Source organism: Aulostomus chinensis, chromosome 19 (genome assembly GCF_037954235.1).
Source record: "Aulostomus chinensis isolate RoL2024-O1b breed Wild chromosome 19, RoL_Achi_v1.0, whole genome shotgun sequence".
Taxonomy (NCBI): Eukaryota; Metazoa; Chordata; class Actinopteri; order Syngnathiformes; family Aulostomidae; genus Aulostomus; species Aulostomus chinensis.
Genome location: NC_141338.1, coordinates 23,552,001 through 23,568,374, shown reverse-complemented (window position 1 = coordinate 23,568,374; position 16,374 = coordinate 23,552,001). Strand labels below are relative to the sequence as shown.

At 42.1% G+C, this 16,374-nt stretch overlaps 1 protein-coding gene and 1 pseudogene across 2 annotated transcripts in view; both read left to right on the top strand.

The window, feature by feature from the left end:
* shroom3 (shroom family member 3) overlaps positions 1–16,374 on the top strand; it is a 135,039-nt gene that overhangs the window by 19,680 nt on the left and 98,985 nt on the right. The window lies entirely within an intron of this gene.
* LOC147244426 (uncharacterized) lies at positions 10,293–12,112 on the top strand (annotated as a pseudogene).

The following is a 16,374-nucleotide window of genomic DNA, read 5'->3' as shown; positions in this document are numbered from 1 at the left end:
TTCATCCGCACAATTAGAAATGACCTGTTTCTGAAACACATGCTCATCAGTCCTGCTAAAATCGCAGGCGCTGCTGAGACACTGTTGGCGACACTGGCGCAACCTGGTGTGGCAACAAAAGCGATTGATGACTATTTTGAAAGTATACTGGTAGGTGACCACTACTGGAACATTTATGCTGAACAACGCATGATCTCAAACACTTGGTATTCTAATTAGGTGTAGCTACAGCGTTGTATGTATTATTTTGATTACTGTGTGGGTTAGGGTTAGTTTCAAACTTAAAACAAAAACATCATACAAGGCAACAACTTACGCAATAATAGGAAAAAGGCATGGATTTACATTCATCAAAGAGTTTAAAAACGTGCACCGACACATGTAGTAACAACAATCAAAAAGAATAACAAGGACAGGCATTAAATTCAGTAGCTCACCCACAACTCGTCACCCAAAAATTTTTTCTTTCTACCTCTTCTTTTTCTTCTATCAATAGCTGTTGAATAGGTAAAAGGACTTGTGTGTTTGGTCTTGTCAAAAGTGGTACATTCAAATCAGCCAGAGTTTTTAGAAAAGTTGTCCACCTCTTCGGTCTTGTAGAGTCATTTACGTTGTGTTTAGTAACACACATTAGTAACACTCTTGATCAAATCATACACGTGTGACCCTTTAATTATTTTATTGTTGAAGATGATCTCCCCTTGGTCTGACCACGACACCGTGTCAGGAGCACTAGTCAACAAGGCCAAAATGTGCTCTGCATTTTCCCGACTCCTTCTAGGCATGTGTTTTAATAAATCTGAGACTACCCTGTCTCTAACAACAGGTGTCTGTGGGACGATGGGGGCAGCATCGTCAGTTGTAGCATCAGCAACAGCGCTGTCGTCAGGAGGCTCAGCATAAGCAGACTTTTCAGAAGGAGGGAGCGACAGGGTCAATACTGCCTTTTCTTGCTCACCTTGCCTCACAAGTGTCAGATACCTTTGAAGGATGGATGCATATTTTTTTAGCTTTTTCATACAACTTCACACCTGACTGATCCAAAAACCTCGGCCATTGATCGATCCGGTGTTCTATTGCTTTAACAAATCCAGCTGGCGTTGGGGAACCAAATACTTTTTATCTGTATATTCCATGGTTGACTTTACTTTGTCTGAATGAGATCAATGATGAAGGGGATTGCAGCACCTAACAGCGTCAGTAGAAAACCCCCAGACTGGTTTACAGATTTTCTTTTTTTAACAAGTTAAACCTTTTTGTCAGCAATGAGTCTAATCGGATTTTTTTTTCTTTTTAAGCTGTTTGTACTGGCTGGTGTTTAGCGGTATGTTCCCATTTAGCCCGTTAAGCGCTATTTCGCACAAAGCAATGACGAGATCAGGACACAAATTTGCAATAATGACCTTTCTCATTCTTGGTGATAACTTATATAGCAGCTCGAGCAGAGGGAGGTTTCTTTGAACACGTGAAAACATCATGACTTTTTTCTAATCTTTTTAGGCATGTAGACGATTGATTTCTCCGCCAAAAGATCGCTTCTGAGCCTAAAATGATCTGGTGTCTTAGCTTTATAATATATGAACAGGTACCCGTAGGTTGCGTCATGAAACAACTCCAAAAAATATTTGCTGTTTCCTGGAAACATCTGTCTTCCCAATAATGAGATTTGATATCGGTCCCTGGGGTTCTTGAAAAGAATTAAATAATTGCTGTTTAGGCTTATGGTCCTGCTGGCCTTACCCTGAATAAACAAATTTTGTACCAGATTTATGCAGCTAAGATTTCGATGATGAACAAATTTTGTAAAAACATTTTGAACTTCTATATTATTGCATGCATCATTCATCAAGTCGTCAGTAATTAATTGATTATTTTTCTCAGGTGGTAGCAGAGAATCGTCACGCAACGAATCCAGTAAACCCTCCACAAAGTTTATCTCTCTGAGTTTTAAAGATGGTCATATATTGGTTGCCAACAAGAATAAATGTAAATAATGTTGTCTATAGGATGTGAAATAATCTGCTGTGCCTTTTCTATAATATCTTTAACAAAAAAAGTTTTTCCGCAATTGGAAGGGCTGCTCACCACCATGCTAAAGGGATGTTTTAACCGAGGATCAAAACTCGGATCCGTTTTTTTAAAACCGCAAGGCAGAGTGGTGTAATTGGGAAAAAGTCGACGCTTGTTATAAACCACCTTCACTTTTTTAACAACCATGTCATTTTTAAGGTGGAATCGCCTTTTATCATGCTTGATTGTATGTGACACAGCTGTCAAGTAGGTGTCTGTGTTTTTATTGGCTGTGAATGATTGAACCAATCCCTTCAGAGATTCTTGGGTGACAGTTTTGGAGATAACAGAGTTTAATGTTACACCCTTGCATTTAACCACTGTCTTGTCACATAGTGTTCAGTACGCGTAACACGTAGGCCCTCCTCTAGCTCAAAACAAAACTGGCTCACATTATAGTGATCACTAAACATGAGCTGGGTAAACCTCTCAGGCTCTGTCATCAGCTCACAAGTGGGCATGTTGCACCTCATGCTGAATCGGCCCCAGAGCGAGTTGAGGAGGAGTTTGTTGCAACTTTTGACTGCTTTGTTGACGCAGATTTTGCCCGGATCAAGTCTGATACCCTCCTTTTCATAATAGTCGACTATGTAGTTCTCGCGCTCCTGGGGGGTTGGGACATGCTCCAGGTAGCTTGAGGCCTCCTGTTTGCATTTTAAGAAGGTCTTGACATATTCTTTAAACAATGTGTCTGTCTTCTTTGGAAAGTGCCAGACCTCTTCAATGCGCATAAGGCGATACCCTTTTTCAAGAGCTTTTTGAAGCTCAAAAGAGACACAGGTCCCAGACTACTGTCGCTTAGTGTCACTATGCCTGCACTCACTCGACTGATTTAGCTCCTCAGCACAGGTGTGGCAAAGCGGCAAAATAAGCTTGCCATGGGCCCTGTATGGGAGGACGGGATGGAAAAGCCCTCGCGGTGGCAGCACAACACATTTAATGAAACCAAAATATTTTTCGATGTTGTTGAAGTTGTTGTAATTTATTTGAGGATGGCCTGTAGGGTACTGTTTTTTAGACTGCAATGTAGGGTAGAGGCTGGTGAAGTCGTGCATTGATGGTACAATTTCATCGCATTTGTGCAGCCACCAAAAAGTGCATCTCTAGGGTTTAGACGTTCTGGTTTTTGTACGTGGATAGAAAGCCCATAACGGTCTGGTCAGATCTACAAAGAGCAGCCCACTCACACTCCCACATCACAACCACCCTCATGCCACGCTGCAACCTTATGGTAAACGTGTTCAGAAAACTGATGGAAGAGTTCCCCATAAGAAATTTTGGATGCGGGGTTCACCTCACTCTCCGGAGAGCATTTTACACATCCGTGGTAAAAACACCCAGCAAATTTATAACACGTCTTTGTAGACTCACAGAAGCCATCCACAAAGTATGGACCAATCATCCGCTCGCCGCCATTAAGAGCGTGTTGAATGTGTATGTTCTCAGTGCGGGACACATACTCCAACCACTGAATGGATACGTTAGAGCAAGTCTTATTTTGTTGCACGTATGCTCCATCGTATGTAAGCGCCAGTGTGTCGTGGGGTTAAAAAAAAGTGTTTTTATAGACACCTATGCAACTGCCTGCTAGTGAAACTGTAGGGGTCTATTTGCGTACAGTCTAAAAACGCTTCGCGGTAGATTGTGCAGGCCTTTCTCAATACTTCCACATCATTAATGCAGTATTTGCGCATTTCAGTTTGAAGGTCAAATGTTTCGTGGTGCACAGTGTTGTACCACTCCATAAACTTTTTCTGGTCGCGGACACTTGTTTTTTTCAAAGGGTATTTACCCTTGTAGTATTCTGTGGCCCCGGTGTTAAACTGGTGTGGGAAGTACCCCTTTTCTAAGTCTTTAAATCCTAGAGCATCAGGGCGTTTTGCCAATCACATAGGAAGAAAAGAGAAAGAGTCGATCCATCTCTGATCATATGCTTTATCATACATGTGGATCACCCTACTGTCGTGCATTGTGATGGCTGGTGCAATTCCCCGCTTGACGATATGCTCTAATAGGATGTAGTTGTCAAAACCTGAAGCATTGTGGGCTATAAACATAAATCTGCGAAACTTGGGCTTTCTGTAATGATTAACAAATGCCGAGACGCACCGCAAAGTGTTGAACCAGAATTTGTTTCTGTCTATGTCCATTGCACATACAAAACATGCCTCATGCTTCCCCTCATGGTAACGAGTCTCAAAGTCATACAGGATGTATTTTCTCTTGGGGTCTTTTATTACAATAGGCTGGATATAGCACACATGCTCAAAGCTACCGTTGATAACACATTCATGACAGTGTTCATATTTTGATGGGTTGTAGACATTTTTGTTTTTTACCAACTTTGTAAAATTTACCGCACCTACTGCAAAATTTTAGGTTGTGGCAGGGAATCAGGTTGTGTGTTTTTTCAGGCTCTTTCTGTGCTTTGTAACAAAACTCTGATTTACAGATGCGGCAACAGTCCTTGCATTTTTAAAATGGTTGACGCTCGTTCTTTGCAATATGTAAAGCACACATTTGCAGTTGTGCGTTAGAGGAGCATCATAAGTGCTGTAGCAGTAATTACAGACATAAGCAGCTCCGAAAAAGGCTTTTACGTAGGTGATTAAGTAGTAATGATTATCGTGTAAATAAAACCAGATTGTGTTTGATTTTGGGGTGGTGTTAGTTTGGAAACATTGTAGGTGTTTACGATCCTCTGCATGGTGGTAAATCACTATTTTAGCATTTACTACAGGTTCAAATCTGGACACGTGTGAATAAAACCGGTTGTGAGGGGTTGAGACCTACTGACGCATGCAGACACTCAGCCTGCGCCAGTTTGTCTGGATCAGATTTTGAGGCATTGATGGCATGGGCAATGCATTGAGAAAAGCAAAGGCTGTTATCCTCTATACGGTTGTTGGGGTTAAAGAGGGAATTTGCCTTTTTAGAAAGAATCTCGTCATAGAACACGTTCTCCAATTTCAGACGCACAGCCCCGGAGTGGTTTTGTGCAACTGTAACAATAAGCTCCAATTCATCGTCAGTCATGGATGTGTCATTACTCTGTATAGCCTGAGCGACCGCTTCTATAAATATATCTTGGCTGTATTTGTTGTCGGATCGTAACACAGCTTGCACGTCGCTAGCCAGGGACGGCCCTCTCAAAACAACATTTAAAACACTGCCAGGTTGTGACATTTCTAACGCCTGGCCAATCACCCTGGATCGTTTATCTCTAACAATGGATGGCACATGGTTGCGGCTGTTGTCAACTACATTCCTGAAATCAACTTTTTGACGCAGTTCTACAGCATTAAAAGGCCTGACTTCCCTCACATCCGCTTGACCTTTGCCACTTTGTCTGGCAACGCTTGTAGAGGGAATGTTTGGGGTGTTAATACTGCTACTAGCGATGAGTTCAGACCCCTGTGTAATGACAGCCTGTTCAGTATGTTGTGGTTGTTGTGATACCTACCATTTAAAAGTTCTTGATCTCTCGTAGCTTGTGATGGTTCAAAATCCTGAGTGAAAATCTCTTCAAGATTTTTCAAATCCTCATCTGTGGGCCGAGGTTGAAGTACAGTCTCCAGCGCTGTCAAACCCATTAGCGTAGCAGTAGATTCTGTAATCCTTTGCCCTCTATCCTCGAATTGATGTTGGATGTGGGAGCAGGGTGTCCTTCAAGCATATCATCCTCCAGCTGCAGATGAGACGATCCTGGTGTTGGATCTACAAAGAGAAAAAAAAAATTGTTTCGTTAAGGAAGCATGCACCATATTGGCTGCATATAAAATAATTTTAGAAGAACACACACACACACACACACACACACACACACACACACACACACACACACACACATGCACGTTACCTACCAGCATAGCCTTTTCCCAGGGCATTTCTCATAGTCGTGCAATTCTTCTTCTCCATGGGTCTTTATTTTTAAAATTAAATATGTTGCATAGCAGGTTGAATTTTCCAGGTGAATTTTCATACATGATAGGTGGTTTCGGTCTGATTCTCACCCTTGTGCTCCGGGCGTTTGTCTTCTCTTTAAACTGAGCCTGTTTTTGCGCTGTGCTGCTTCTGCAGTGTCTGTCAGCAATTACTTTATTAATTAATATAAACCTTCAAAACCATATGGGAATGTTGGTTAAATAGTTTTACATGCCTCGCTCGAGAAGGGGTTATGGCTTGGGAGGTACGATTTCAACATTCGCAACTACAGTCATGACTTTTCCTTAACAAAAAATATTTAAAAGCATACTAGTAATTTATCACTGTATCAGTTAAAGACAACAATACATAATCAAAGAAATTGCTTACTGTTGCAATCAGCGTGCAATCAGCTTGTGTGCCAAGTCGGCTGTGATATATCTACACGGAAATAAAGGGGGTTGGGTTCCCCACTCCTTTCTCTCCTTAAACAAAAGGCCAGACATGTGACTTGTAACACCAAACAGACCACATGGTCTGTTTGATGCTTGAGAGAGGACATGTCTGAGCATGTATGAATATACCATTTTTCTGCAGGTCATCGGGCTAAAAGTTTTACTAAAGCAGATATTTATTTGTTTAATGACATGGTCACCACATAAAGTAAAGAATAAAAGCATCATAGAAACTCTCATTTTGTCACAGCAAGGTCAATTAAAACCATTTGTTTGAAACATTGGAGGTTCATATATGTTTAATAATTTTGATGTCTAAATCAGTGCTTTCACTCTGTACATACGTTTTTCTGTCATGATGAGTTGCTCAAAATACAACACCCGTAATGAGAAAGCGTCTGCAGGCAGCGAAGCCATGCTTCAGAGACCGTCTGCGTTTTAAAATAGATTTTCGCTGCGTCCAAATTACCAAGTAGGTCGGATCGTAGGTCGGATCGTAGGTCGTGGGCTGTCCGAAACCACAACTGGCGTGAGTAGCGACCTACTTCGCAACCTAAATTCCAGCCTAAACACGCCCACATTGTAGGTCGGTTCAGGTGCATCTTACGGATCAGGTGCATCCTCCTAAGGCAGTGGTCAGCACTGTCGCCTCACAGCAAAAAGGTTTCGAGTTCGAGTCCCGGCTTGGGCACGGGATCTTTCTGTGTGGAGCTTCCATGTTGTCCCCATGTCTGTGTGGGTTCTCTCCGGGTACTCCGGTTTCTTCCCGCCATCCAAAAAAATGCAATTGGGGACTAGGCTGACTGAATACTCTAAATTGACCGTAGGTATGAATGTGAGTGTGACTGGTTGTTTTTCTCTCTATGTTGGCCCTGCAATGGACTGGCAACCTGTCCAGGGTGAACCCTGCCTCTCGCCCGTTGACGCTGGAATAGGCTCCAGCCCCCCCCCCCCCCCCCCACGACTCTTAATGTGTAGGAATAAACGGCAGACAGTGGATGGATGGAAATCACAACAAAAGTTATCTCAGGACACTTAACAGGTAGAGCAGGTCTAGTACCACACTCCTTCAATGAATTTACACCCAACAATTCTCCATGAGCAAGCACATCCTGCAACAGCGGTGAAGAAAACCTTCCTTTTAACAGGCAGGAATGTCGAGCAGATCCAGGCTCAATGGGGACTGCAGCTTTGACCGGTTGGGGGGAAAGAGAGCAGGAGAGCGGGGCAGAGACAAAGACAGATAATGGAGGAAGATAGATATGCAGAAGGTGGGACAGAGATAAAGAGAGAGAGAAGGGAAGAGACTGATGGAAAAACAGGGACGTGAGCAGGTGGAGCTATGGGTGGCAGCTTGAGCCTCTTCAGGTCTGCAGCCTCCTCCAGCAGCACCCGGGATCTGGGAAGAGGGGAGCCTGAAGGCTCCAGAGAAGAAGACAAGTTAGTAATACGTATGAGTATGATTTATGTATGAGAAATATAGGAGGACAGAGAGGAGTAGAGAGAAGCCCGGTGCACCATGGGAGATCCCCCAGCAGCCTAAGCCTATAGCAGCATATTTAAGGGCCAGCCTAAGCAGCCCAACTATAAGACATGGACATCCTCTAATAGGCTGTTGCTATGGAGAAAGTCACACAGCTGTTTAGCAACTGCTTTCTCCAGAATTTTGGAGAGAAATGGAAGATTTGATATTGGTCTGTAGTTGAGAGCCTTGTGGAACACCATAAGTGACTGCAGTGGTTTCCGAGGGTTTATCATTGGTTAGTATGAACTGAGATCGACCTAGTAAATATGACCTGAACCAGTTTAGTGCAGTTCCTTTCATGCCAATGACATGTTCCAGTATCTGTAGAAGGATATGGTGGTCAATGGTATCAAAAGCTGCAGCACAGGGACGAGTCCCTCATCTGATGCTGGTGGGAGGTCATTGGTAAAATCGATTAGTGCTATTTCTTTGCTAGGTTGAACCTGAAACTAGACTGGAAATCCTCTAATAAGCTGTTGCTGTGGAGAAAGTCACAGAGTTGTTTAGCAACTGCTTTCTCCACGATTTTGGAGAGAAAAGGAAGATTTGATATTGGTCTGTAGTTGGCCAAAACTTCTGGATCCAGGGTTGTTTTTTTGAGAAGGGGTCTAATTACTGCCACTTTAAAGGACTGTGGGACGTAACCAGATAACAGCGACACGTTGATCATGTCCAAGAGAGAGGTGCTAACGAGGGATAGAGTGTCTTTGAGCAGCTTAGTTTGGATGGGGTCTAGAAGACAGGTGGATGGTTTAGAGGAGGAAATTATTGTACGGTATTTGTATTGTCAGCTCATGAAGGCTAAATACCGAGATAATGTGGTTGGAAATCAAACTACACTTACATGTGTGCAGGTCAATCACCCCCCTAATTGGCCTGGTGTTCTGCAAATGCTTTGTGGGAACCTGACTATGGTGTTTAACCTGGAAGTCAAACAGTGAACAGTCAAGGGTTGCATAAAGTGGTAAAACTATGGTGAAATCATATTTTCAAAGACACACGTTATGTTGTCTCAGTTTCCAAAGTGTCAGCTTTACGAGTGTAATAATAAATAGTTTTGAATTGAAGTTGAAAAGGCAAAATGCTGGATAACATGTTTTAGTATGTGACAAAATATAATGACCTGGAAGAGAGTCTGAACGCAACCTGCTATAAGGGAACATATGACGGAAACACATTTCGGTGGCCCAATTAAACTACATTCCAGGACAGTCCTGGTTTGTGATTGTTCACACATGAGATGGTAATACTGTAAGAGGTGGAGCATGAGGTCCAGTGGACGTCTGTTCCATATAATCTTTGTACGTTCATTCACAACACAGCCTTTCCAGCAGTTTCTCTGTGATGTCATGACATGGGAAATTGTTGAAGTAGACCTCCCAGAAAATCCATCCCAGCGTCAGTATACACACACACACACACACACACACACACACACACACACACACACACACACACACACAGGGGAGTGGCAAGAATCTTATCTTGAGCACAAGGAAAACCATGAGAGTAGTAATTTACAGGCACTCTTGCGTGTGCGTGTGAAGCGTGTGCGTGCTGTCACGTGACGCAGTGCGCGAAATGACGCCATGTGCGCGTGGTCACGTGACTTCGTCCGTACGTGATTTTGCACATGTGACCACGCCCACACGTCTTTGAGTTTCATATCTAATGTGATATTTTATACAACTATTAAACTATGATTTTGTTTAGCATAATTTGATTAATTTATGCAGTGCCTGCCGCTGCGGCGTTGTCGCAAAGAATTATGGGAGTGGAAAAGTTCGCCAGTGTTTGAGCGTAACTTTGTCGTTCGCTGTTACCGTTGCAGTAGCGGACGAGCGTGCGTGAGTGCGGCTGCACTATTGGACTCCTAGCGTTGGACCGCGGACCGGCTGCCACGAACAGAGCGGTATGATAAAGGCTGCGTCCGAATTGCCAAGTGGCAACCTACGTCCTACTGCTACAACTTACCGCTACAGCCTACTTCTACAACCTAAACACGGCGGCACCATTCAGATATCCTAGAAGATTAGTGGTGAAGCACGACCTCTGCTGGCAGAGCACAGATACCGCAAATAGGTAGACAGCACCAACTAAAGCCCTACCTGCTGGCCTGACTGTCGTACTGCACTCCACTCTGTGCGCACCTTTCACTCACTCTCCATTATTAAGCACATTAACGCACCTGTAAAAGTTTATTCACACGCGTCGCGTTTGGTGTGAACACACCTTTAGTCATCAACAATGACTATAAATGTTTGTGTTGCATAAGAACGGGAGACTGTTGGTGGCACAAACTTGGCTTGGAGGTCCACAAGTTTTTAGGGGACTCAGCATTCCTCTACCTGCGTTGTGGGAAGCGTGTGACCTCACTTCCTGTTTGGGCATTGCTGAACGTTGTGCTTTGCTTGCTGTGCTAGCTAAAGTGTGATCATCCCCGCTAATTCCTTATTTGTTGACAAATTACCTTACCAAACTACCTATCTATTTGATTTATTTGGCCTAAGCTTAAAGACTGTGTTATAGCGACAGCCTTTATTTCTGTAGTCTCCACTCCAAGCTAGCAATGGCTTCCCCCTCTCGCTCTCCTCTCTCCTGCTCAGTATGCCACATGTTTAGCTACTCCTCTGCCTCCTTTAATGGTACGGATAAGTGCGTTAAATGTAGTTTGTCTGTAGCGTTGGAGGCAAGGCTTAGTGAGGTTGAATTGGACCTGCGGCGGCTCCGCACCTATGGCTCCAATCAATTACCCGCTAGAGCTAGCCACTCCCCGTTAGCTGGTGCGGACCGTCTTCGCTTAGCCCCAACTAGCGTTCCCCCGGCCGCTCTCGAGCAGCCGGAAAACTTGGGCGGCAGGGTGACCGTCCGAAGGAAGCATAGTCCGAAGCAGAAGCCTGCTGTCAGCGACAAACCACCGCTTCACGTCTATAATAGGTTCTCCCCACTCGGCGACACACCCACCGAGAAATCTACTCTGGTAATTGGAAGTTCCATTCTCAGAAACCTGAAATTAGCGACACCGGCAACTATAGTCAAGTGCATTCCAGGGGCCAGAGCAGGCGACGTTGAGTCAAATTTAAAACTGCTGTCTAAAAGTAAACGGAAATACGCTTAAATCATTATCCACCTCGGCGGTAATGACATCCGACTACGCCAGTCGGAGGTCACAAAAATTAATATTGAGTCGGTGTGTATATTTGCGAAGACAATGTCAGACTCCGTAATGTCTCTGGACCCCTGCCTAATCGGACCAGCGACGACGTTTAGCCGCATGTCGTCGTTCAACCGCTGGCTGTCGAGGTGGTGTCCAGCAAACCAAGTGGGCTTCATTGATAATTGAAAAACGTTCTGGGGGAGACCTGGTCTGATTAGGAGAGACGGCACACATCCCACGTTGGACGGAGCTGCTCTCATTTCTAGAAATATGGCCCAGTTTATAATAGAACCAAAACCCTGACAACCCAGAGTTCAGACCAGGAAGCAGAGCTGCCATCTTACACACTTCTCAGCGTGTCCATTACGACAGTTACCCACCCAATACTACATAGAGACTGTGTCTGTCCCCCGACCACGTCAGTTTATTCATTCCAATTCTACTAGTAGGGGAGTCCGTCAGAAAAACCTAATCAAAATTAACACGACCACTAAATTAACTCAAAAAAATCTAAAAATTAGATGTGGACTTTTAAATATCAGATCTCTGACACCAAAAACTGAATTGGTGAATGAATTGATATCTGACAGTTGTGTTGACCTGCTGAGTCTCACTGAAACCTGGCTGTGTGATGATGAGGATGCTAGTCTGAATGAACCCACTCCTCCAGTCACATTAACACTCACATTCCCCAAGGCTCTGGCCAAGGAGGTGGAGTTGGTGCCATTTTTGACAAAAGTTTAGTAATAAATCCCAAACCCAAAATAAGTTTCAATTCATTTGAAAGCCTGATTCTTAGTTTGTCTCATCCAACCTGGAAAACAATACAACCACTCTTATTTATTATTGAGTACTGCCCTCCTGGTCCTTACTGTGAATTCTTATCTGAATTCTCAGAGTTTATATCAGTTTAGTTCTCAAATCAGATAAAGTCATTATTGTAGGTGACTTCAATATTCATGGTGTTGTTGACAACCACAGTCTGGTACTGCATTTTTTCTCTTTTCTAGACACAATTGGTTTCCATCAGTCTGTTCATGAACTGAGTCACTATCACAACCACACCTCCACCTCCTCCTAACATATAGAATTGAAGTTGAACATCTAGTTGTATTTCCACAGAGCGCGCTTTTATCAGACCATCAATTAATCCATCAATTAATCACTTTTGAATTTATTCTAATCAACTACACTCCACTCAGGAAAACAGTGGTTTCCAGATGTTTGTCTGATCAGGCTGTAGCTAGATTTAAGGAAGCGATTCCAGTGGCGCTTGATTCAGTGTCATGTCCCATTGTTACAGAGGAAAATGTTGTCAACCTTAGTCCCTCTCAAATTGATAATTTTATCGAAAGAGCAACAGGCACCTTAGGATCAACTTTGGACTCAATTGTCCCATTAAAAGAAAACTATAAATCCAAGGAAACAAGAACCTTGGTACAATTCAGAAATCAGACAGCTTAAAAAAAAAAACAGTAGTTAGAGAGAATATGGCACTCCTCCAAACTGGAGGAGTCTCACATCATCTGGCAAGACAGCCCTAAAAGTTATAAGAAAGCCATTCGTATAGCGAGAGCAACCTACTACTCGACACCAATAGAGGAACACAAGAACAACCCCAGGTTCCTCTTCAGTTCTGTAAGTGATTCGCTGGTACTTAGTTGCAAAATTTTTCTCAAGTTGTATTTGGTTTCTGCCACGAACATCTTCGTACTAAGCTACATCTGCTATGTCCTTGCTGGAGTGTGATGTGATATGTCACGCTTGATTTGTATCATGTCACATGTAGGTGCGATTTACCGCATACAAACCAATAAGGTGTCGGAATGGTATATATTTATACTTCTCATTCAACCCAAATCAAATTCACTCTATCTGGATGGTGTGATTTAGATATGTTTTTGATGACAAGCAGGAGTGAAATAGGAGTAATTAGGCTATTTTTGAAATGTAAGGAGTATAAAGTAAAGAAATATGAAAGGAGAAGAAGTAAAAATTCAGCTGAAAAATTAATACTCCAGTTAATTGTCATATTTGTACTTAGTTACTTGACACCTCTCTTCATCTCCAATGACGCACTGTGTTTGTGCTCTTTTGTTGTTTGCTGATGCAATCAAATTAGATCATGTTCGTTTTTCTCTGCTCAAAAGAAGGGAAAGAGCTCATCCCAGGGACAAACTGCCACAAAACCATTTACTGGCTGACCAGTCTTTAAGTATGTGCATATGCCTTTGCTTCTGTGTGGTTACTTTAATGAGACTGTGAAGCCACACTGTTCACACAGTGAAAATAAAATATTCTGCATCTAATTATGTCTTTCTGGAATGTCTGCAGTCGTTATGAGTTGGGTGAGACATTCACCAATTTGTTGAAATACATGGAGTTTCCTTGTTTACCATTCAGACCATTTTAAGATGAGGTATGACCACTATTTTAGCTGGCATTTAAAGCCTTAATTGCTATTAAATGGATTAAATCATCTGTTGAATGTGAAGATAAGTGATATACTTTCATGAAAGATCATGGGATAACAGAGATGGGTGACAAAAAATAAATCATAGGACATAAGGGGTCACTGAATGGTTTGATGAGTTTGTTGCTGTGGCTTTTTTGTCAGCTTATCTGAACCTACAGAATCTCATTGATGCTTCTCCATCACGACTGCTCATGATGTTGGAGTCTAACCAAACAGGTTAGACTAGATTGTCTCACTTAATCATTATACTGAACAGTGGCAAAGCCAAAATCCTGTGCTTCATCTTATTTCAAAATTTGTAAACAATGTTTAAGCTTCCACAGTCAAACTGCAAAAACAAATGACTCTTCAAATGTTAACACTAAAACACCAAATGCTTTTGTTGTTTTTGTTGAGGATAGTAGGGAAATCAGAATTATATACTGTAGGTCAGATTTATGTTTGATTACAGGCTTAAAGAGACAAAACTTTCAAATATTTAAAAGGACCATTTGCACAGGTTTGGATAAAAGTGTAAATTGCTGGTGTTTCTATTTGGAAGCCTAGATAATGTCCACAGACTGGTTGTGAGAGGCTTGCAGATGGCAGTTATACCCAAGCCAAAGCTATGGCACAGGCAAAATTCTGTTTATATCTGTGATAATTGTCAGTGACTTCAACTGGCAGAGACAATACTTCCTGTATCCATAGAGTGGTGTAGCAATGACTCCTAAACCCTTGAAGTTAGCACTGTTGAACACCCATTCCCTTGTTTCAAAGTCAGGTTTTTTTTAATAGGTTTAATGCCTGAGATAAGCTTTGTGGTTCACACTAGATTGATATATTTAAAAATTTTGCTCCAATGCATAAAACATCAGTAAACTCCACACTTGTGAATTTTGAAGCAATTATGTGTCACAAAAATCGTGGCTGCTAGCAACTGGTTTAATGAGATTACAGTGGATGTCACAGACATTAAACATCACACCAAAATCAGAAGAAGCATGAATTTAGTGACCAGGGATGTTGAAGTCATGAATTTATGGTATCATTTTTTTATAGTACATTAGTTTTGTACTCTAAATGATTGCATTTATGTTTTAACAAATAAGGAAAGTACTTCATTAATGAGTCATTCTATGAGAATGGTTGGATTTGGACTTCAACATTTTCCATTTTTTATGTAATGGGCAGCACAGTGGTCCAGTGGTTACCCGTCCCATAGCAAGAAGGGTCTGGGTTCAAGTCCCAGCTTGAGGATGGGATTCTTCTGTGTGGAGTTTGCATGTTCTCCCTGTGCCTGGGTTGGTTTTCTCTGGGTACTCAGGCTTCCTCCCACAGTCCAAAGACATCAAGAGGGGACCAGGTTAATCCAGACTCTAAATTGACCGTAGGCGTGACTGGGAGAGCCAATGGTTGCCTGTCTCTATGTGTTGGCCCTGTCATGGAATGGTGACCTGTCCAGGGGGAAGGCTGCTGGGATAGGCTCCACCCTCCACCACCTTTAACAGGACAAGAGGTCAAAAAAGGATGGATGGATGGATGGATGGAAAATGTAGGAGTGACGGGGTTGAGACAAGGATAACAGGGTTGAAGGACAAATATAGCTTTACATGAATAGTTTTTTGTAACTCTCAAATTCACTTTATAGGACTTTCTATTAGCATTGTATTTCATTATGTAACAATAAGAAGGACAACAGATACAAATTGAGTTTTACTGACCAAAGTAAAAACAACTACAACAACATAATATATGTCAAACATTGGAAAGTGACTTGCTCAAATATAATTACTAATATCCTGAATAAGTGATTGATGGTAGAGTAATGTTTTTTATGGGGAGGTTGACAGGGAAATTTGGAGTTAGTCTGTTTATTTTTGACCATGGTGAATCCCGATATTTCTTGAACGTTGGCACCTTTCTAGTATTTTTCCTTCTTTTTCAGGTTTTTCTTGTGGTTCTGGTATTTGCCTCTTGAGCTTATTCTTTTCTCTTCTGTCCTTCCTCTGAGCTGCAAGAAGTTGCCTACAAAACAAAACAATAAAAATTAATTTGGATGTGGAAAGTTGGGCCTTTTTCCCTTCCTCTTTTCACTGTTTATAAATAATATTGTGAATCATTTTCCTGACCACACTGTTAACTACTCATTTCCCTAACCACGAAGATCTCGACTGCTGGGCTGCTCAGTGGTTCTCAAACTTTTTTCAGTGATGTACCCCCTTTAAAAAAAATTTTCGTCAAGTACCCCCTGACACGCTCAAAACATTTTTGGTAGAAAATAAAGAGGTACAGTGCTGTGCCATCAGTGTCTGATTTATTAAAGTTAAACAGCTTATATCAATGATTTGCTATCGTTGGCTAATTTCTTCCCACAAAAAAAAACGACAACAAAAACACTCAGTGCCTTGGGTGCCTACTTTCGGTACATCATTGGCTCTGGTTTTGCCTTCTTTTTCACTTGTTTCTCTGTATTTTCAGCAGTAGCGCAGCTGCGCTTTAGCCACATCTCCATTGTTACAGTGCATTGTCATGGCAACGGCAGGTTATAGATGAGTGATGCTAGATCAATGGGTCAAACCAACTTGGTTTGTGGAGAGTCCATTTTTTTAAGGATATTAAAATTGAATACTGAATATAAAATTCAGTGTATGAACATACATTTGTATTTTATTGAACTTTTTATAATAGAATTATTTCTCAAGACTTAATTATTATTAGGGTTACTGCTTTTTTTAGTTTGTCTCTATATGATGGCCCTGCGATGAACTGGCGACCTGTCCAGGGT